General features: G+C 48.5%; 1 protein-coding gene across 1 annotated transcript in view; it reads right to left on the minus strand.

The window, feature by feature from the left end:
* The window catches only part of LOC136629020 (oocyte zinc finger protein XlCOF22-like), a 29068-nt gene extending 15903 nt beyond the window's left edge, over positions 1 to 13165 (minus strand). The window contains exon 1 of the mRNA XM_066605133.1: positions 13079 to 13165. The gene's annotated coding sequence lies outside the window, so the exon portion shown is untranslated. The remainder of the gene's footprint in view (positions 1 to 13078) is intronic.
* Between the last annotated feature and the right edge of the window lie 11101 nt (positions 13166 to 24266).

The raw sequence follows: 24266 nt of genomic DNA on the forward strand, positions 1-24266 counted from the left end.
AAAATCCCGACAGGGTTCTCCTCACCCAGATCAGCTGGACTGATAGTCGACTCAGGCAGGAAGAAGCCGGCAGCGACCGCCCCGATGACTCTTCTCCAAGTTCAGAGCTGCTTTTTACGCTTGACATAGGGAGAAGCAAGCAGGATGTTCTACAGAACCCCCCTCCCCGCGAACAGGGTGTGGCCCATCTAGAGCTTATCCAGTGATGTCAGGATGATGTGGCCCCTGTAACACACAGCTGTTACACCCACCACATAAAGCCATTTGTATTCTGCTATAAAACCCACCTAGTACAAGTAAAGCAGAATCATTCTGTGAAGCGTCTCATGTGTTACGTGTGCCGATTCTCCGAGCTCCTACCAACCTCCCCCAATTAGTCACCCGCATTATATCTAACAGCACAGTTGTGCCAACACTCCAAATTCTGAGCCCCAGACCTTCTCACATTCCCCTTTGGTGGATCTGTGTGAGATTATTGCCGGCTGAGCTGTAGTTCGTATTAGGGATGTTTTTGGGGATATTGGACCTGTAGATTATTGTTTATTCCATTTTTGGTTAGACGAGGCGCCTACAGATCAGCCGTTCTAGCATCAGTTTTTCTCTCTCACACAACATTCACTGTGTGGCATAAATAACATGCTACTTTAACCCTTTTCTTGCTGACCATGAATCTCTCAGGGAGGCACTCCAGTAGGTAATAACGTAGGTGGAACATCCTTGCTACTAATAGTTGTATCTCAAGCTGTATTGTGGCTGGAGGATCAATTTTATGCTGATTTTAACCCCTTAATGGACACAGCCCTTTTTTCCCATTTTTGTTTTTTCCTTCCCCCTTTTAAAAAAATCATAATTCCTTTATTTATCCATCGACTTGGCTGTATGAGGGCTTGTTTTTAAACATTTCTAAGTGGAGTAAAATGAAAAAAAAACCAAAAACATTCCACCATCTTTCAGTGGGTCTTGTTTCTAGGGTAAGCACACTGCAACAAAAATGACATAACTTTATATTACGGGTCAGTACGATTGCTGCGATACCAAACGTTACATTCTTAAAAAATATTTTCTACTGCATTGTTCTGCGCTCAATAACTTTTCTATTTTTCCGTCAACGTAGTTGTTCGGGGGCTCATTTTTTGTGGGGCATCCTGCAGTTTGCATTGGTATATTTCTGAATATATATGCCTTTTTGATAGCTTTTTATTGCCTTTTTGCCTGGGAGACAAGGTGACTGAAAAAGTGCGTCTTTGGCGTTCTTTTTTTTTTTTTTGAACAACGTTTACCATGCATAGTAAATAATCTACTTAGACTTTTACGGATGCGGCGATAACAAATATGTATTTTTGATTTATTTTTTTATTATGGATATATTTCAACTTTTAATACTTTTTTTTTCACAATTAGTAAAACTTTATTGATCTGATTTGTACTTTATTTTTTAGCCACCCCTGGGGGACTACAACATGCGATGCTTTGATTACTCTTGCAGTATGACGTAATGCCATAGCTATACATCATACTGCAATCTGACAGGTAGTCTATGAAGTCACCCCAGGGGGATGGCTTGATAGGCAGTCTGCTAAGGCAGCCCTGGGGCCTTTCAGGAGGCCCCCGGCTGCCATGTCACCCGCATGTCTCCCTGCGATCTCGTTGCAGGGGGGCTGTACAGGACGTTCGGGGGGGATTTAAATGCCGGGGGGATTTAAATGTTAGAATTGACTGAAGCATTGAAAGGGTTAACGGTTGTGATTGGCCGCGTATCTAATTACGGCTATTGCCTGCAGGTGTCAGCTGTAATAAACAGCTGATGACCACCCTGTATGAAGAGAGATCGGGCAATCTCTCTTCATGCATACCCCAAACATCCTGGAGAGGGAAGCGGTTAAAGCTAGAGATGAGCGAGCACCAAAATGCTCGGGTGCTCGTTACTCGGGACGAAAATTTCGCGATGCTCGAGGGTTCGTTTCAAGTAACGAACCCCATTGAAGTCAATGGGCGACTCGAGCATTTTTGTATTTCGCCGATGCTCGCTAAGGTTTCCATTTGTGAAAATCTGGGCAATTCAAGAAAGTGATGGGAATGACACAGCAACGGATAGGGCAGGCGAGGGGCTACATGTTGGGCTGCATCTCAAGTTCCCAGGTCCCACTATTAAGCCACAATAGCGGCAAGAGTGGGCCCCCCCCCCCCTCCCAACAACCTTTACTTCTGAAAAGCCCTCATTAGCAATGCATACCTTAGCTAAGCACCACACTACCTCCAACAAAGCACAATCACTGCCTGCATGACACTCCGCTGCCACTTCTCCTGGGTTACATGCTGCCCAACCCCCCCCCCGCGCGCGCGCACGACCCAGTGTCCACAGCGCACACCAAATTGTCCCTGCGCAGCCTTCAGCTGCCCTCATGCCACACCACCCTCATGTCTATTTATAAGTGCGTCTGCCATGAGGAGGAACCGCAGGCACACACTGCAGAGGGTTGGCACGGCTAGGCAGCGACCCTCTTTAAAAGGGGCGGGGCGATAGCCCACAATGCTGTACAGAAGCAATGAGAAATATAATCCTGTGCCACCGCCATCAGGAGCTGCACACGTGGGCATAGCAATGGGGAGCCTATGTGCCACACACTATTCATTCTGTCAAGGTGTCTGCATGCCCCAGTCAGACCGCGTTTTTTTATAAATAAATAGTCACAGGCAGGTACAACTCCGCAATGGAAATTCCGTGTGCACCCACAGCATGGGTGGCTCCCTGGAACCCACCGGCTGTACATAAATGTATCCCATTACAGTGCCCTGGACAGCAGAGCTAACGTCAGATTAAATGCAGGTGGGCTTCGGCCCACACTGCATGCCCCAACCTGACCGGGGTTTTTAATTCATAGACACAGGCAGGTACAACTCCCTATTGTGAAGTCCGTGTGGACCCACAGCATGGGTGGCTCCCCGGAACCCACCGGCGGTATATAAATATATCCCATTGCAGTGCCCAGCACAGCTGAGGTAACGTCAGGTTTAATGCAGGTGGGCTTCGGCCCACACTGCATGCCCCAGTCAGACTGGGGTTCTTTAGAAGTGGACACATGCAGTTACAACTCCTTGTGGACCGACAGCATGGGTGGGTCCCTGGAACCCACCGGCGGTACATAAATATATCCCATTGCAGTGCCCAGCACAGCTGAGGTAATGTCAGGTTTAATGCAGGTGGGCAAAAAATTAATTGGATTACACTGTAGGCGAGGGCCCCAAAAAATTGGTGTACCAATAGTACTAATGTACCTCAGAAAAATTGCCCATGCCCAACCAAGAGGGCAGGTGAAACCCATTAATCGCTTTGGTTTATGTGGCTTAATTTGTAACTACGCCTGGAGGCAGCCCAGTTAAAATAAAAATTGGTTCAGGTGCAAGTTTCAACGCTTTAATGAGCATTGAAACGTACAAAAATTGTTTACAAAAATTATATGACTGAGCCTTGTGGGCCTAAGAAAAATTGCCCGTTCGGCGTGATTACGTGAGGTTTCAGGAGGAGGAGCAGGAGGAGGAGCATGAATAGAATACACAGATTGATGAAGCTAAAAGGTCCCCGTTTTTTATGGTGATAGAGAATGATTCTTCCATCCGCGGGTGCAACCTACGTATTGTTTAGGTACCGCTGCTGTCCGCTGGTGGAGAAGTCTGGGGAAATCCAGGCTTTGTTCATCTTGATGAGTGTAAGCCTGTCGGCACTGTCGGTTGACAGGCGGGTACGCTTATCCGTGATGATTCCCCCAGCCGCACTAAACACACTCTCTGACAAGATGCTAGCCGCAGGACAAGCAAGCACCTCCAGGGCATACAGCGCGAGTTCAGGCCACGTGTCCAGCTTCGACACGCAGTAGTTGTAGGGGGCAGAGGCGTCACGGAGGACGGTCGTGCGATCGGCTACGTACTCCCTCACCATCCTTTTACAGTGCTCCCACCGACTCAGCCCTGACTGGGGAGCGGTGACACAGTCTTGCTGGGGAGCCAGAAAGCTGTCAAAGGCCTTAGAGAGTGTTCCCCTGCCTGTGCTGTACATGCTGCCTGATCTCCGCGCCTCCCCTGCTACCTGGCCCTCGGAACTGCGCCTTCTGCCACTAGCGCTGTTGGATGGGAATTTTACCATCAACTTGTCCGCCAGGGTCCTGTGGTATAGCATCACTCTCGAACCCCTTTCCTCTTCGGGTATGAGAGTGGAAAGGTTCTCCTTATACCGTGGGTCGAGCAGTGTGTACACCCAGTAATCCGTAGTGGCCAGAATGCGTGTAACGCGAGGGTCACGAGAAAGGCATCCTAACATGAAGTCAGCCATGTGTGCCAGGGTACCTGTACGAAACACATGGCTGTCCTCACTAGGAAGCTCACTTTCAGGATCCTCCTCCTCCTCAGGCCATACACGCTGAAAGGATGACAGGCAAGCAGCATGGGTACCCTCAGCAGTGGGCCAAGATGTCTCTTCCCCCTCCTACTCATGCTCCTCCACCTCCTCCTCCTCAACACGCTGAGATATAGACAGGAGGGTGCTCTGACTATCCAGCGACATACTGTCTTCCCCCGCCTCCGTTTCCGAGCGCAAAGCTTCTGCCTTTATGCTTTGCAGGGAACTTCTCAAGAGGCATAGCAGAGGAATGGTGATGCTAATGATTGCAGCATCGCCGCTCACCATCTGGGTAGACTCCTCAAAGTTTCCAAGGACCTGGCAGATGTCTGCCAACCAGGCCCACTCTTCTGTAAAGAATTGAGGAGGCTGACTCCCACTACGCCGCCCATGTTGGAGTTGGTATTCCACTATAGCTCTACGCTGCTCATAGAGCCTGGCCAACATGTTAAGCGTAGAGTTCCATCGTGTGGGCACGTCGCACAGCAGTCGGTGCACTGGCAGATTAAACCGATGTTGCAGGGTGCGCAGGGTGGCAGCGTCCGTGTGGGACTTGCGGAAATGTGCGCTGAGCCGGCGCACCTTTCCGAGCAGGTCTGACAAGCGGGGGTAGCTTTTCAGAAAGCGCTGAACCACCAAATTAAAGACATGGCACATGCGTGAGGTTGCCGAGCTGCAGAGCCGCCACCAGGTTACGGCCGTTGTCACACACGACCATGCCCGGTTGGAGGCTCAGCGGCGCAAGCCAGCGGTCGGTCTGCTCTGTAAGACCCTGCAGCAGTTCGTGGGCCGTGTGCCTCTTCTCTCCTAAGCTGAGTAGTTTCAGCACGGCCTGCTGACGCTTGCCCACCGCTGTGCTGCCACGCCGCGCGACACCGACTGCTGGCGACGTACTGCTGCTGACACATCTTGATTGCAAGACAGAGGTTGCGTAGGAGGAGGAGGGTGGTTTAGTGGAGGAAGCATACACCGCCGCAGATACCACCACCAAGCTGGGGCCCGCAATTCTGGGGGTGGGTAGGACATGAGCGGTCCCAGGCTCTGACTCTGTCCCAGCCTCCACTAAATTCACCCAATGTGCCGTCAGGGAGATATAGTGGCCCTGCCCGCCTGTGCTTGTCCACGTGTCCATTGTTAAGTGGACCTTGGCAGTAACCGCGTTGGTGAGGGCGCGTACAATGTTGCGGGAGACGTGGTCGTGCAGGGCTGGGATGGCACATCGGGAAAAGTAGTGGCGACTGGGAACCAAGTAGCGTGGGCCGCCGCCGCCATCATGCTTTTGAAAGCCTCCGTTTCCACAAGCCTATACGGCAGCGTCTCCAGGCTGATCAATTTGGCTATGTGCACGTTTAACGCTTGAGCGTGCGGGTGCGTGGCGGCGTACTTGCGCTTGCGCTCAAACACTTGCGCTAGCGACGGCTGGATGGTGCGCTGAGAGACATTGCTGGATGGGGCCGAGGACAGCGGAGGTGAGGGTGTGGGTGCAGGCCAGGAGACGGTAGTGCCTGTGTCCTGAGAGGGGTGTTGGATCTCAGTGGCAGGTTGGGGCACAGGGGGAGACAGTGGTGCAAACCGGAGGCGCTGAACGGCCTTCGTCCCACCTTGTGGGGTGCTTGGCCATCATATGTCTGCGCATGCTGGTGGTGGTGAGGCTGGTGGTGGTGGCTCCCCGGCTGATCTTGGCGCGACAAAGATTGCACACCACTATTCGTCGGTCGTCTGCACTCTCAGTGAAAAACTGCTAGACCTTTGAGCACCTCGGCCTCTGCAGGGTGGCATGGCGCGAGGGGGTGCTTTGGGAAACAGTTGGTGGATTATTCGGTCTGGCCCTGCCTCTACCCCTGGCCACCGCACTGCCTCTTCCAACCTGCCCTGCTGCTGCACTTGCCTCCCCCTCTGAAGACCTGTCCTCAGTAGGCTTAGCAAACCAGGTGGGGTCAGTCACCTCATCGTCCTGCTGCTCTTCCTCCAAATCCTCTGTGCGCTCCTCCCTCGGACTTACTGCAATTACTACTACCTGAGTGATAGACAACTGTGTCTCATCGTCCTCCTCACCCACTGAAAGCTCTTGAGACAGTTGCCGGAAGTCCCCAGCCTCATCCCCCGGACCCCGGGAACTTTCCAAAGGTTGGGCATCGGTCACAACAAACTCCTCCGGTGGGATAGGAATCATTGCTGCCCATTCTGGGCAGGGGCTCGAGAACAGTTCCTGGGAGTCTGCCTGCTCCTCAGAATGTGTCATTGTAATGGAATGAGGAGGCTGGGAGGAAGGAGGAGCAGCAGCCAGAGGATTCAGAGTTGCAGCAGTGGACGGCACAGAACTCTGGGTGGTCGATTGCTGGATGCACTTTCTGCCATCCACGACAGGACCTGCTCACACTGCTCATTTTCTAATAAAGGTCTACCGTGTGGACCCATTAATTGTGAGATTATTCTTGGGACGCCAGAAACGTGCCTCTCTCCTAATCCCGCAGCAGTCGGCTGCGATACACCTGGATCAGGGGCTCGGCCTGCGCCCACACCCTGACTTGGGCCTCCGCGTCCTCGTCCGCGTCCACATCCTCTAGGCCTACCCCTACCCCTCAGCATGGTGTATTACCAGTAGTGCAGAAACAGAACGCTGTAATTAAATGTGCCGCTTATTGGCCTGTGGTTGGAGGCTGACTTCACTTACGGAACGCACAGCAGAGCCAGGAAAGAATTTTTCCGCAAGCCTGTAGTGAGACGTAGGTGCGTATGACTGAGCTAGTGGAATTCACAGCGCAGAAGCAGTCAAGTGTCCAAAGGCCACTAGTAGGCCTTAAGTGTTTTGCTTCTATTTTTTTAAAGGCTGAGCTGAGACAGCAGACAGATACTGTAGGCAGCGTATATATGTATACTGTTTCCCTCTGGACGGGATGACGGCGGTGATGTAACGGGCAACGCAGAGCCAGGAAAGAATTTTGCGCAAGCCTGCTGTAACACTTAGCTGCGTATTAATTAGGACTACTACCCCCAGCAGAGATGCAGTACACTGAGGACGGTCACAGGCAGCCCAAATATTTTTTTTTTTCCCAAATTTTTTTGAAAAAGCCCACGGCCTATATAGACAGTATATCTCTTTCACCTTTCCCATTGTCCCTGCCTCACCACTACTGGCCCTATACTATGTAAAATTACTACAGACTGTTTCCCTCTGGACGGGATGACGGCGGTGATGTAACGGGCAACGCAGAGCCAGGAAAGAATTTTGCGCAAGCCTGCTGTAACACTTAGCTGCGTATTAATTAGGACTACTACCCCCAGCAGAGATGCAGTACACTGAGGACGGTCACAGGCAGCCCAAATATTTTTTTTTTTCCCAAATTTTTTTGAAAAAGCCCACGGCCTATATAGACAGTATATCTCTTTCACCTTTCCCATTGTCCCTGCCTCACCACTACTGGCCCTATACTATGTAAAATTACTACAGACTGTTTCCCTCTGGACGGGATGACGGCGGTGATGTAACGGGCAACGCAGAGCCAGGAAAGAATTTTGCGCAAGCCTGCCTTAACACTTAGCTGCGTATTAATTAGGACTCCTACCCCCAGCAGAGACGCAGTACACTGAGGACGGTCACAGGCAGCCCAAATATTTTTTTTTTTCCCAAATTTTTTTGAAAAAGCCCACTGCCTATATAGACAGTATATCTCTTTCACCTTTCCCACTGTCCCTGCCTCACCACTACTGGCCCTATACTATGTAAAATAACTGCAGACTGAGGACGCAATTGCTCTGCACGGCCGATATACCAAAAAAAAAAAAAAAAGTGCAACACTGCTAAAAGCAGCCTCAACAGTACTGCACACGGTCAGATGTGGCCCTAAGAAGGACCGTTGGGGTTCTTGAAGCCTAAAATAACTCCTAACCCTCTCCCTATAGCAGCAGCAGCACTGTCCCTGATCTCTGTCAGAACGCATCTGAGGCGAGCCGCGGGAGGGGCCGATTTATATACTCGGGTGACACCTGATCTCGCCAGCCACTCACTGCAGGGGGGTGGTATAGGGCTTGAACGTCGCAGGGGGAAGTTGTAATGCCTTCCCTGTCTTTCTATTGGCCAGAAAAGCGCGCTAACGTCTCAGAGATGAAAGTGAAAGTAACTCGAACATCGCGTGGTGCTCGCCTCTAGTAACGAGCATCTCGAACACGCTAATACTCGAACGAGCATCAAGCTCGGACGAGTACGTTCGCTCATCTCTAGTTAAAGCCAATAATGTGGAATGTTGGTCCTGGCCACAATACAGCCTGAAATACAGGGGGTGAAGAGTGGATGTAGTGACTGCTGGCAGACCTGCAGCTCTCAGTCTGGTCATTCTTGGGTCATTCTATAGGCTTTATCTCAGGTTGTGTTGACATGAGATAAAGCCTTGTTATAAATCCAAAGCCTCCCGATTCTTGCTCGTCGCTCAGTCGTCGGCTCGTGCTTACACCGAATGATTATAATTCTGTTTTGTTGCTTTGAATGATTTCCTGAAGGATAATCGTTTTGTCTAAATGAGACATCAGTTCAGTGTGAGAAGGGCTGCAGGGAGCCGACGGCTACAGGCAGCAGAGACAGATCAGATCTGCCTGTGTCTGTACATCACCCCATGGAGGGGAACAGGGACTTTTCTTCATGGTATCACCAACACCTTTCTCCTTATCAGCCACTGCTGTTGAACATACCATGCACTGTAGAATAGTGTGCACCCCGCTATATTGAACAGTAGCACCCCTCCAGGGAGAAGGAAGCCTGGCCCTAACCTAGCAAGGGGGTGAAGGGTCACTGCCTAGAAGCAGATTAATCGGCTCAATTAAAGCGGCCCCGCTGCCTGCTTCTAGTGACCTGGTATCCCTGATCAGGGAGCTGGAGAGACACACAGAACACAACACTGTACTGACACACCAAACACAGCACAGGACTGGACATATGGAAGACATATAATAATAATAATCTTCATTTGTATAGCGCCAACATATTCCGCAGCGCTTACATAGACAGGGGGATACAGAAGGACAAAAGTACAAACATTACAGAACCACGGTTACATAGTAATCAGCTGATGGAAACAATAGGGGTGCGGGTCCTGCTCCAATGAGCTTACATACTACAAGTAATGGGGTGATACAGAGGGTAAAGGGGCTGGAGATGTGCACAGTATGGCGAGGTGGAAAGTGAGGGACGCTATACACAGACAATGGTCAGACATTTAGCCATGTGACGGCAGGATCAGTATGACTGCAGGGGCGGTTTATGATGGCTAGCAGGGATTGCAGTCAGTAGGACAGGGAGCATGTTATTAGGCGGCATACAGAGAGGATATTTGGGGAATGTCGCTGTTCATATCACTGTTCACACCAAACGTACAACAGTGCATAAAATAGGAACCCCACCCACAGCTCACATGCAAACAGGTGATAGACCACAGGAAGTCTAAGTGTCCTTACACCAGGGGGATAGACAGTCAGCCATCGTGCTGACCTAGGGAACTGAGTCAGATCTCAACCATCTGACACACAAATGTACGCAGACCCCCTCTTCCCTCCCCTGACAGGTGCGGCCTCCAGGCGTCTTATATCTTATTTGTGTGTCAGATACTTGAGGTCTGACTCAGTTCCCTATGTCAGCATGGTGGCTGACTGTCCATCCCCCTGGTGTAAGGACACGGAGACTTCCTGTGGTATATCACCTGTTTGCATGTGAGCTCTGGGTGGGGTTCCTGTTATATACACTGTTGTACGCTTGGTGTGAACAGCGACGTGTTTGATATGTCTGTGCTGTTGCCAGACATGTTCCGAATGTCTAGTCCTGTTCTGTATTCGCTGTGTCAGTACAGTGTCCTGTTCTGTGTGTCTGTTTAGTGCATCTCCCCAGCTCCCAAATCAGGGATAGCCAGGTCATTAGAAGACGACCATGGGGCCGCTTTTATCAAGGCGGTGACTCCACTTTTATGCAGGGGTGCCCTTCTTTCCCTGAATAGTGTCCACCACCACAGTGGCCCCAGTTGTAACAGTGTCCATCCCCACAGTGGCCCCAGTTGTAACAGTGTCCACCCCCACAGCGGCCCCAGTTGTAAGAGTGGCCCCAGTAATAAGAGTGTCCTTCCTCATCACAGTGGCCCCAGTTGTAATAGTGTCCTCAGTAGTAACAGTGTTCCCTACAGGGGCCTCTGTTGTAATAATGTCCCTCCTCGTCACAGTAGCCCCAGTAGTAATAGCGTCACCCCTGCCCCAGTGGCCATAGTACTAATAATGTCCATCCTGCCACAGTAGCCCCAGTAGTAATAATGTCCCCCTTCGCCACAGTGGCTCCAGTAGTGAAAGTGACGCCCTGAAACAAATATACTTGCCACTTCCTGGTCCTCCAATAATGGCGATATGGCATGTAAATCATAATCCCAGAATATAAAATAGTACATAAAATTCCGGAATGTAATAGCATCCCCCCCCCCCACACACACAGTGGCCCCAGTAGTAAGAGTGTCCCCCCTCTCCACAGTAATAGTGTCTCTTCTCACCAGAGTGGCACTGTAGTAATAGTGTCCTCCATAGCCACAGTGGCCCCAGTAGTAATAGTGCCCCCATTCCTTGGCCCCAGTAGTAATAGTGTACGCCCTCGTCACAGTGGCCCCAGTAGTAATAGTGTCCTTCCTTCTACAATTGCCAAGGTGGTATTAGTGTTCTTGCTCACCACAGTGGCCCCAGTAGTAATAGTGCCCCCATTACAGTTGCACCAGTGGTAGTAGTAGTGCCCCCCTACCACAGTTGCCCCAGTAGTAATAGCACACCCCCTCACCACAGTGGCCCCAGTAGCTATAGTGTCCCCCCCACCACAGTGGCCCAAGTAGTAATAGTGTCCCCCCCATAGCCACAGTGGCCCAAGTAGTAATAGTGTCCCCCCCATAGCTACAGTGGCCCCAGTAGTAATAGTGTCCCCCCTCACCACAGTGGCCCCAATAGTAATAGTGTCCTCCCTTCCACAATTGCCAAAGTGGTATTACTGTTCTCCCTCACAACAGTGGCCCCAGTAGTAAAAGTGCCCCCCTCACAGTGGCACCAGTAGTAGTAGTGCGCCCCTTGACACAGTGGGCCCAGTATTAAAACTGGCCCCCTGCCACAGTGGCCGAAGTAGTAATAGTGTTCCAACTGCCACAGTGGCCGCAGTAGTAATAGTGCCCCCCCCTCTGCAACAGTGCCCCCAGTAGTAATAGTGCCCCCCAGCCACAGTGGACCCAGTAGTAAAAGTGCCCACACTCGCCATAGTGGGCCCAGTAACAATAGCGTCCCCCCTCGTTATAGTCACCCCAGTAGTATTAGTGTCCCCCATAGCCACAGGGGCCCCAAGAATAATAGTATCCCCCATAGCCACAGTGGCCCCAGTAGTAATAGTGTCCTCCATAGCTTCAATGGCCCCAGTAGTAATAGGTTCCCCTCTTGCCACAGTGGCCCCAGTAGAGTATTCCCCCCTTGGCCACAGTGGCCCCAGTAGTAAGAGTGTCCTCCCCCTCCACAGTGGCGCCAGTAGTAATAGTGCACCCCCTCGCTACAGTGGACCCAGTAGTTATAGTGTCCCCTTTCGCCACAGTGGCCCCAGTAGTTATAGTGTCCCCCCCCCATACCGTGGCTACAGTAGTAATAGTGCCCCCCTGCCACAGTGGCCCCAGTAGTAATGGTGCCCACTCTCACCACAGTGGCCCCTGTAGCAAGTGTCCCCCCTCGCCACAGTGGCCCCAGTAGTAATAGCAACTCCCATAGCCACAGTGGCCCTTGTAGAATTAGTGTCCCGCATAGTTTCAGTTGCCCCAGTAATAATAGTGTCCTTCCTCACCACAGTGGTAGTAATATGGTCCCCACTGTGGCAGGGGTGGATATTATTACTACTGTATTCACTGTGGCGAGGGGGGACACTCTTACTACTAGGCCCACTGTGGCAGGGGCGATTACTAAGAGGGTCCCCCCTCGCCACTGTGGCCCCAGTAGTAAGAGTGTTCCCCATCACCACAGTTGCCCCAGTGGTAAGAGTGTTCCCCTCACCACAGTGGCCCCAGTGGTAATAGTGTCCTCCCTAACCACAGAGACCCAAGTAGTAATAGTGTCCTCCCTCGCCACAGTGACCCTAGTAGTAATAGTGTCCTCCCTCGCAACAGTGACCCCAGTAGTAAGAGTATCCTCCCTCGCCAAAGTGACCCCAGTGGTAATAGTGTCCTCCCTCGCCACAGTGACCACAGTGGTAATAGTGTCCTCCCTCGCCACAGTGACCCCAGTGGTAATAGTGTTCTCCCTCGCCACAGTGACCCCTGTGGTAATAGTGTTCCCCTCGCCATAGTGGTCCCAGTAGTAATAGTGTCTCCCTCACCATAGTGGTCCCAGTAGTAATAGTGTCCCCCCTCGCCACAGTGGCCCCAGTAGTAATAGTGTCCCCCCACCACAGTGGTCCCAATAGTAAGAGGGTCCCCCTCACCACACTGGCCCCAGTAGTAACAGTGTCCTTCTTTCGCCACAGTTGCCCCAGTAATGAGTGTCCCCCCACCACTGTGGCCCCAGTAGTAATAGTGTCCTCCCTCACCACAGTGGCCCCAGTAGTAATAGTGTCCTCCCTCACCACAGTGGCCCCAGTAGTAATAGTGTCCCCCTGCCACCATGACCACAGTAGTAACTGTCACCCCCTGATATCAATATACTTGCCTCTTCCTGGTCTTCTAAGCTCCTCTTCTCGACTCAATCAGAACTCACAGATCTCCACCTGCAGTGTCGGACAGCGGTGAGCTTCCAGGACCTGTGATGATGTCACCGTCATGTGATCACTGATGTGGGAGGAGTCAGGTAACATCATCTGCACGATTCTGTTGCTGGATGAGCAGGAGGTGTGGATACCTACCGCAGCTCTGCAACAGCCACAATACAGAGTACCCCAAAATGACAATGGGCATAGATGTGTATACAGCTGTGTATATAATCATATCCACCGCAGCTCTGCTACAGCCACAATACAGATTACCCCAAAATGACAATGGGCATAGATGTGTATACAGCTGTGTATATAATCATACCTACCGCAGCTCTGCTACAGCCACAATACAGAGTACCCCAAAATGACAATGGGCATAGATGTGTATACAGCTGTGTATATAATCATACCTACCCGCAGCTCTTCTACAGCCACAATACAGAGTACCCCAAAATGACAATGGGCATAGATGTGTATACAGCTGTGTATATAATCATACCTACCGCAGCTCTGCTACAGCCACAATACAGAGTACCCCAAAATGACAATGGGCATAGATCTGTATGCAGCTGTGTATATAATCATATCCACCCCAAAAGATTGTCTCAATACAGATTAGGAATAGATAAAACAATCTTTACCACTCATTAAAATATTTTTATATAATGTCTGAGTGTCACAGGAGCGGGCAGCCCTCACACCACACAGCACAGAGTGTCACAGGAGCGGGCAGCCCTCACACCACACAGCACATCATCAGTAACATCTGCATTGGTACAATGGTTGATGTGCCATATGTGTGTTACAGTGTATAACCAGCATCATATCACAATACATTACTAGCAGTCACATGTTACCACACAGACAAAATGAACATACTAACACCATATAAAGCACAGACCTAGATGCACCCGACAAAGGGGATCACCCAAAAGATGGCTTCTTCCAGGGCAGTGGTGGCGAACCTATGGCACGTGTGCCAGACGTGGCACGCACAGACCTCCCTGCTGAGTAGCTGTTCATCTCACCCTTGCAGGAAGTGGGGCAGACATCACCAAACTGCCAGACGGAAGTGGGGGTTCAATTATATCCTCTCCAAACAGTCCTCCACAGAAAACAGACTCATGAATAAGGATTCTTACTCAGACCCATTCGTTCCTCTAGGACTGCAATATCATTTTAGGATCTGCGCCCATCGGTCTATGCCGAGAGTAAAGTAAGCATCTAACAAGCAGGGATATAGATAAAAACATAAACAGGACCAAAAAGGTCTACTGCAACACATAAAAATACATGATGTCTCTAGTGGGATTCACACCAAGGCCCCCACATTACATGCTAACAGTGTTATCCATTGAGCCCCATGTCCACATACCTAAAGCTCGATACAAATAGTACAGTCAAACCTCTTGGTTCGTTGTCTTATAGTTTAGCCGGTTTCAAGTTTCATCGATTTTTCAAGCCAGAATTTCGCCTCTAGTTGCATTGGCAGCCGCCGGCCCACATGGACACACTGCTGACGTGGCCCACTGATCTCCGCCCCCATCCCACCCCCTCTCATTGCAAATAGTACCGAAGGGCAGAGAGGGGGGCGGAGAGTGGATGGGAGCTTAGTGCACTGCTCTCGGCTCTTCCAGCCTCCTCCCCCTGCAGAGAGGGACACCGTATATCAGTCGGGCGTGAATACACGGCCGATATACGGTCGACTGCATAAGCCCTAAAAGTGGAATAACCAGTTCTTTTGGTTGGGGCAGAACAGATTCTGAGCAGAGCAATGGGTAGGACTTGTGGCCATTTTAGGCGAGTCTCCTGACAGAGCTTCCCTAAGGCAAGTTTTAAGGTTCGGTTCATGTGCTCAGCCTTTCCTGAGGACTGTGTGCAAAGCACAAGACATCTAGCTAGCTCTTGTTTTATCTCTGCAGTAAAGTCTGGTCCGTTGTCTGACCCAATCTGCACCGGTTGGCCGTGTATTGGAATTATGTCTCTTAGTAGTGCTCTGGCCACTTCAGTGTATTTTTCAGTCCTAGTGGGGTAGGCCTCCACCCACTTCGTGTAAGTGCAGACAAAGACCAGGAGATGCTTTCATCCATCAGATGCAGGCATTTGAGTAAAGTCCACTAGTGCATCTTGGAAGAGAGCTGCTTCATAAGATCGTATCCCTGGAGTCTTCAGAGCTCCTTGTCTGGGACTATTTTCAGTGCAAATGACACATTTTCTGGTGCTTGCCTGGTACGTCTTGGGATGTACAGCACATCTTGGATTATACAATCAGGATAAAAGGAAAAAACACTTCAGCGCTCCGTTAAAACTGTATCATTATATGTCAGGATCTTACTTGTTTGGGGGTGCCCGATCTCCTGGCACCCCTCACATCCAGAGAAGCAGAAAACCCAGTAGAGGGAAGCGTGTTCTTGTAGGTCAAATTTAATCATTTTAAAACAAATTTATAATGCTGCGACGCGTTTCGGCTTATACCATGCCTTTCTCAAGCATATGGAACAAGTTACAAGCTGCCTCTATTTATAGTGAACATACAAATGAAGCAAATAGAAAGAAGAGGGGGAGGTTCTGCTTTGTCACTCCCCTAGGTGGGCGTTGAGCTTCCAGTTGTTAATATATTAAACTACATATGAAAGATCTCAAAATGTCTTACCCCTTAGGTGTTGCTGGTGTTGACCACACGTCGTATGGTACTACACAGGTATATAGTGGTGGGTAGGCTCGCTCTAAAACGGCATCCGCGTGGTAACACAGCGCCGTTAATGGCATCTATATAGTCATATAGTAACCCAGGCTTCCAAAGGAAAGGGGCGGAGTTGTATGACGCCATGGAGGGGGGACGTTTCTAGTGACGTAAGTGTAAATATTTAGTAACCCTGGTTTCAGGTTGTAGGCGTGATGCTGTGGCGTCCCAGTGACGTTGGTATGGTCACATGGTACCACAAGGAACGTAGTTACGTCCAGGCTGAGGGCGTCACTAAAGGGAATCACTCCCAGTGACGTTGGTATGGTCACGTGATGCTACAGGGAACATGGTTACGTCCGGGTTGGGGGCGTGGCGTCACGTGACCGCGCGGCCAAGGTCACATGGGGGAAAGAGAAAGAGACGTGTATTAAGTAAAATAGGCCCGTATTTCTTTGGAGTCACCTTCTGCTGCTCTCCCTCTGGGATGTCTTAGGACCGTTGATCTTTTAATAACCAAATTCTGGTATAAGAGGCTTACGTGGATCAACAGACTGACCGGTTTCTAAATCCTAGGACCGGTTCAGTTGCGGTGAGTCCCCCTTTACACCAGTTCCTCTTCTGTCTTTCCTACATACCACTGGAGTGCCGCTTCTGACTTATATTGTTTCGTACATCTTGGATTAGCTCTTCCATAGTGGTGGACCCTTAGTGTGTCCTCATGCACTTTCTTGACAATCTCCGTTGCTAGTGCTGTTGGGACCACACTTCGTCCATCCGAGGGGATGAACCAGCCCTCAAGGGGGGAATTTTCCATCTTCCGTCTTTAGCCATTCCTGTTTACTTCGAGTTCCAGTTGCTGAGGGAAAACCAGGAAAAAGACTTGTAGTGTGACAGGATTTTTGGCATTTAAGAGAGTGACAGCTCACTTGCCATCAGCATCTGCCTCTCTGTTTCCCTGTGCAACGAGTCTCCCTTCTGTTTTCCTTTACAGTGAATGACCCACTTCTCTTCTGACAGGTCTGGAATGAGAGGAGCGTGCTTGACTTTTTGACCCACTGAAGAGATCAGACTCTTTTCTTTTTTCAGGGCCCCATGAACATGGAGTGTAAGGAAGGTTTCTGATAAGTGCAATAATTTCTGCCTTTTGAGCTGAAGTTCCTCTGGGCAGCTGTTCTGCTTTTGTAGCACGGTGACCACTATATCCACCATAGCGTATGCCTTCATCCAGGAAGCTGCTACCATCTGTGTACTATTCGACATCAGGAGCTTTAAGTGGTGTGTCTGTCGTGGAATCCCTTTTCGTGTCCACGGCCTACTGAAGTAGAAATGTTTGCACCCTTTCCTGATTGGTTACGAATTGATTATGTGCATAAGAAGATTTCACACTGACACAGGTTCAGCATGTATAAGCTTCCTCAATTCCGCTTTATTGTTGGGCGCGCAGCCTCTATAAAAGAGTTTAACATATCTCCACATCTGGGCATGTCAAAGATTATATAGATACAACGTATTGTTTAATTATTGGATAAGCATCTTGAAATTGTTCCATCCTCCGGTCATCTGTTATTGGCCATCATGTGGTAGCAGGACGAGATGAGTGGGTTGTCTTGGACCCACGTGTGGTTCCTCCGATATGATTGGAGATTACAGCTTGAACTATTAATTGCATAAATTTCCCATGTTATTTGCATGTTTCCAGTAAAACTGCTTGGGTTAGCGGTAGCTGCTTCAGACTGCGGTTATTTATGTCTGATGTACCCCTGCCAAAGTAACTATGAATCGGGAAATAGAGCATTCTTGCTAACTGCTAGCTTCTGCTTGCATCTATAAGAGTTTAGGGAATGGAAAGTTTCAACATTTTTTCATATAAGGAAGTGAATACATTGGGTACACAAGGAATATATCTATATTTGTAGAAGAATAAACAAAATGAAATACTACTGGCATTGGTATACAGAATGCTTGAATCTATAAACACAGGTCTCCTGTCCACATGAAATGTATGTCTATTGTCCCGAAAATATAGATATGGTGGATATCCACTACAAACCCCCCTTGAAACTATCTGTTTCACTAAACTCACTACACCAAGTGTTCCTACACTACCACATATTATTCTCAACTATTGACCCTCCTCGACGTCCCAGATCGTGATAGGCACACAATGGAGCAGGTAGTCATCAGGGTGGAACAGGTAGTCATCGGGGTTGGAATACACTGTACACAACAACAACAAATAGAAATTAGGATGACTATAAAGGTAACAAATATAATTAATAACTTCTTTATCAGAATAAACTCTAGTGTAGAATGTTCTGAAAACTCAGTAGAGTGGGCGGTCTTTCACAACTGTCGCTCCGGCTGTAAATGCCCGTCCGATACCTAGGTGTGGGTTCATGGCAATCGGGTCTTTGGTACATAAGGATACATAGCCGGGACAGTGCACACGGCCCTCCTGGAATATTGGTGGGGATATTTGTGTAGGAAAGATTACCACAGGACCAGACCCATCCTGCTTTAACTTGATCTCTGGCTTTATATTCATCTGGTACCCTCATAGGTACCCCTGCGGCTTCTCTGTACATGTGGAGGTCTAAGCTACCACCTGGGATCTCGAGGCATTAGGTTAGGAGAGGTTTGGCTTTTACTATTTCAGGTAAATACTGCATAACTTGTGTAGAACCGTCCTGCTTGACGCTACCTCGATTCATCCACAAAGAGTGCAAAATTAGGGCTATCTAATGACTGATCAACATGACTGAACCTCTGTATTATTAGTAAGTGCATAATCATATCTATCAGTCTGGAAGGAAAACTACAAGGTGATTATTCCCACTTCCCTTTTCCAGAGGCGGCAAGGTAGCGGGACTGGGGGCGTTGTAATGCCGGCGTGTTGCGTGGCATGAGCAGAGTTCACTGCAGATAAAATAAAGCAAAATCTTAGCGAAAATCTATCACAGTGTTCTAAATACACAATGTTTTAAAACTTATTTTTATTCTTCTCCTGTTAGGTATGTACCTAACTGAGGAAACAGACTAATAAAAGACACTTAGTCCGTTTTCTCCATCACTTTCTCTCAGTTTAAACTTCTCCATAAGTTTAAGATATCTGCCTTTTGTATCTTAGATTTTAGGGTACCGTTCATCTTTTCTACTTTCCCACTACTCCGTGTATGGTTGGGTGTGTAAAAGGCCTAGGATGTACCCAGAGCAGACAGGATGTCACATTATTTCACCTATGAAGTGTGTACCTTCGTTTAACTCATTCATTTCCGGTACCCTGTATCTGCAGATTACCTCATTCATGAGCTTCTGTGTGGTTACCTGCTCATTTACCTTAGTATCAGGGTGGGCCTCCAACCTGAAAAGACTCCAACAACAACAAGCACATATTCATACTCCTCAAACAGGTGTGAGCTGAATGTGGTCAAATTGGCCATCTCTGAAATGGGTAGAGTGGTCCAGGCAAGTGTTATATGGCCACCTTACTTCTGTCCTGACTCGCATATGGCAAAGATTATGCAAATTGGACAAATGATGCAGCAGCTACACAGAACCCAGAGAACCCAGGTGTCACCCATTCGCGTTCAGTGTCGACGTCATTTCTGCTTTTGATAGGTATGTCTTTCTGTGTACCAGTTGGGCCATCATGGGGCACAGGGACCTCTGTAGGCAAGTTCTGCTGACTGTTCGCCATACGCCGTCCTGTTCTGTTGCTCCCGTCTTTTAGCCCATTTTTGCTTTCCTTCTTCGTTGGCTTGTAACTGTAAAGTCCTTAGCATATCAATGTCCAAAGTTTTGTCAATGTCCAAAGTTTTTATCAATGTCCAAAGTTTTTATCAATGTCCAAAGTTTCAATCAATGTCCAAAGTTTTTGCCACTGACTCATGCTGTCAGTATCTTTTCTTCTTTCTTCCACGGCTTGAGGGCCGCTGCCTTTGCTGTGCTGTCGGCGAGGGTGTCGTCTCTCGCTTCTCCATTGTAGGAATCGGTATGAGGTCTCCACTGCCAGGTAGTAGTAGTAGGGCCTCCATGAGATTCTGCACCACTGCACCATTCTTAATTGGCTGTCCTACTGAGATAACAAGCTGTCTGGCCTTCCATATTGGGCCGTAATCATGAGCTATGCCAAATGCATACCAGGAGTCAGTGTAAAGGGTTGCCGTCTTACCTTCTACCACTCTACACGCCTCAGTGAGGGCCTTCGGTTCCGCTTCTTGCACTGAGACATGCGGAGGCAGAGCTTCTGCGTTTAGGACATCTTGATGTGTGACCTCTGCATATCTGGTTCAGAGTCATCAATCCTCACCCTGGTACTATCTGCAAAAGAAAACTCAAAATATGCATTATTAACAGTGGGTTCTAATAACAGTTTTCTTGTTGCAAAGAATTAAATTTAAAAAATAGCTGATCTGCCATACTTAGATCACCTATGCCTCCCCTCTCCCATTTGAACCAGAATACCTGATTAAGAGAAGAGTAGCCGGGTTCAAGGTAGTACAACATTGGAAAGAAATATTAAGGGAGGCATGGAAAGAGCACATTGTAGCCTGGTCTAACAGGCCAGAGATAAGTGCTTGGGTTGCACTTGCATGAGTATGCTCTGGATGTCATTAGGGGTGTGGACCACTAGGGGGTCGTCCAATACCAACTTAGAAGATTTGTCAACCATTGCCTGTACTGCTGCCACCGCACAAACACAAGAGGGAGCTCCTCGAGTCACTGGATCCAACCTCATGGAGTAGTATCCCAGTGGCCGTGGTTGTCCTCCGTGCTTTTGTGTCAATACTGTCGTATGGGCGGCAGTATGAAACAAGGCCCAGAAAGGTGTGGAATTTGGCAACGGATGTAGGTACAGGTATGGCCTGGACAGCAGCCTTTTGTTCCTCTGTCAGAGGTCTAGTTCCCTGGCTAAACAATGATCCAGGAGAACAACCTTTCTTGCAGAACTTGGTCTATCTTTGGAGGCCTCCAGGCCTTACAGCCATCTTCTGCAAGGGAAATTAACAGTGAAATTGTGGCCGGTCGGCAGTTTTTCCAAAATCATCAGCACACAGCACCTAACATGCGTGGCTGACCCTTCACCCCCCCCCCTTTTTTTCACTAAGGGGATACTGTTTGACCCAGGGGTGTGTATCCGGGTCTCATATATATTATCATGGTGGGTACATTCAATTTCCCTATGTCTGTCTTGTAGGTGGCCCATAATTTGTCAGTAACCGTGGAAAGCTGAGTTTCCGCAGCGGCTATCAGGCCAAACACATAAGCCAGCTCCACCAAAAGAGCAGTTTAATTTACAAAAAAATTTCTGAAATGACACCTGAGGTCCAAACCCGTACCGATCCATCTGGCGCCATTATGATGGATGCAGATAGGGTTTGTAAAACATCAGTGACAATAACAGAGACATGCCTTCCATCCGGGCAGCCATATTTAAAATGTGATATTCTTTAAGACAATTCATTATTAATTTAATCTGATCCTGCCTGCAATGTCTCATCAGATTTGAGACAGGAGAAAAAAACAAAACTTTTCCTGGCTATCTATGATTCTCACCCCCTCCTTGTGGACAAGAGAGGGATGACCCATTACGTATTCTTGCATCATCTAGCTCCACCCCTCTGAATTTGGCTGATCACTTACTTCCTTATATTTTCATTCAAAGTTTGCAGTCCTTGAATACACATCACAACCAAATAAAGTCTTATGCATCACACAATTTACATTTTACAATTTACGGGTCAATCTGCCCCATCCCTCCTGTCGATACCAGGCCTTATCGTTACCTGCTTGGTTCCCATTCTTTGGCTTCTCTGCTTACTTAGATCTACACCTAACTCCCTGTAATTTAGTTATTTTTTATACTGTCTGCAAATTTATCTTCCCTGGGACTGCAGTACTAATGCTTCTCCCAGTGACTTCCTCTTTTTAAAATCTCTCCCTCCCGTGACAGCCCCTCCCTTCTCTATCACAGAATGGAAGAGACAGAGAGACAGGATTATAAGGGAGAACGTGGCTAATTTACTTTTACAACAGTTTTGTCCCAGACTTGTTCCTGGTCGTCCCTCCAGCATCAAGGATTCCTCATTGCCCACAAGGCCCTACTCTTAGGGTGAGTGTAATCCCTACCTCACCTCAGAAGGAGGACATGGATCCCCCCGGGCTATGTTTTTCAGGTATCCACGTCCTCTATCTGTACGAGTTAACACTCCTTGGAGCGTGCCCTCCCTCGAACCTACGGCCTTCTACACTATCCTAGGCGAATGGGAAACCAACTGACATTTTAAACCAGAGACCGGAGCAGATGCATCTCCATCTGATTGGTAACGTACTGTAATTCACATATTGTGTGCCAAAGGTTGCTGAGTGACTGAGATATTATTCTATCTCCTTATTTACTGAACCGTTATACAATTAACCTGTTATACTGAACGCTGGTGTCTTTGGCATGCGTGGGTACCGACGCCATTTCAGACCTTTCTTCCTCTGACTGACATTCAGGGAAATTCTAACGCCTAATGTATAACTACTATGTTGTAACTTTATGGTCACAGCTGTGACCACCTAACATTGTATGTGGTTACAATTGAATTGGGGACTTGGCAAACATAGATGTATTTTCTTGTGGGCATGGTGGGCTACAGTTTGTAACCCTGGTATTCTTAAAAGCCCCGACAGGATGTGAGTGGCATGTAACTTTTTACACTTGTATGAAGGACATACAACAAAGATTAGATTACAATAACAAGACATACGAACAGTAGTTGTTATTTGTCACAGCACATGAATTTGCTTTCTCTTCTATCGCTTGGGTCTAATGCACCTGCTCTAACAATTTAGTACATCACTGACCTCCATCTGTGACCCTAGACACTAGGTGCCTTAAAACTTCTATCTTACCTGCCTTCTAAGACAATATAATTCATCATATTCATTATAACATTTAATCCTATTAACGCAACAAAGTTACTTCCTCCTGTAAAATGAGGAAGTAAGGTCTGAGCCTGAAGATTCAAGCAAGCAGCCTTTCTCTCTCACTAAAACAAACTCAGTTAACCCTTTGTATACATTCACTTACATATATATCTATATCTATCTATCACAGCCTTTACTTTCAACAATTCAACAGCAACAAAGTTTAGCAGTCTGCCTTTACTAGAAGGGATCCAATAATGCACATTTAGCCTTTAAATTACAAACCCACAACGCTGCTGTGTACGGGGCATCAATCTTGGCTATAACCCAGCCAATGCGTTCTCATTGCTGACAATCCCTTCTTACAGTTTGAGTAGGACTGTTACTAATTCTATATGATAGACAAACAGACTATTTCCATATAAACAACTCAGCAGGATTAGCTCTACACAACAGACAAGCACACTAACTTTATAAAACGGACAGGGGACCTGTTTTGAGCACACAGAAAGATTGCTTGATTAATCAATGATAACTTGACTCTCCACACCTTCCACACTTTTCTGGAGGGTGTAAGAATTGGCCTTGGTACAATGTTTGCTGCCTCTCAATCTCAATCATGGCAGCCAGATTTATGATTATAGGATTCTCCTCAGACGCCAGACACAGTATGTCCCGCCCTAGAGTCTCTAGCATTTCTGACGCTACACAGTTTAATAATCTACCCTCAGACAGAGGGATACACTCATGAACGTTCAATCGATAAACAAATAAGTGTGGCTAGTAACCCTCAACCAGTGGACCATAGCCACACCGGTGACTGGGGTAGCGGTTATCCTGTCTACAGATCTCCCATCCCCATGTGCTTATGATTAACAATAACCCTTTCTTACAATCGGGCCAAGACATGGAGGTGGGAAGTAGACACAAAAAAAAAAACAGAGCACTAGTACAACTGGCTTAATCTCACTGTTCCCTCGGAATACGCCAGACTGAATTACCTCAGCCTGGATGTCTGACAGCCTCTCTCACCCCTGAGCCTCTCTGCAGGCTCCCCCGGGGCAGAGTCCCTGCTCAGACGTCTGTCAGCCTCTCCCGGCCTCCTGAGTCTGATACGCAGACTTCCCAGGATTAGAGTCCCTACACAGGCCCTTACTTGGGCAACCTATTGACTTCACCTGGGACGCACATACAAATAGACAGAGCACCAGTATAGCTGGCTTAGTCTCACTGCCCCTTGGGATACACGTCTGACAGTTCCCTCCTCCCAAGCCTGACTACAGACTTCCCGGGAGTGGAAAAACCCTAATCAGACCTTCTGACAGTCTCTCTCTCTCCCAGTCTGGCACTCAGACTTTCCAGGAGCAGAGTCTCTGCGCAGGCTAGCTGACAGTTCCCTCCTCCCTCCAGGAGTGGAAAAACCTCGTACAGGCCCTCCCCGGAACAGCCTGTTGATGTCACCAGTCAACCGGTACTCTCAAAAACAACAGGCATACAAACATTCCTTTTTGTTCTCAAGACAGGTTCTATTTACGTGGTCAAGT

The sequence above is a fragment of the Eleutherodactylus coqui genome, chromosome 5 (genome assembly GCF_035609145.1).
Source record: "Eleutherodactylus coqui strain aEleCoq1 chromosome 5, aEleCoq1.hap1, whole genome shotgun sequence".
Lineage (NCBI taxonomy): Eukaryota > Metazoa > Chordata > Amphibia > Anura > Eleutherodactylidae > Eleutherodactylus > Eleutherodactylus coqui.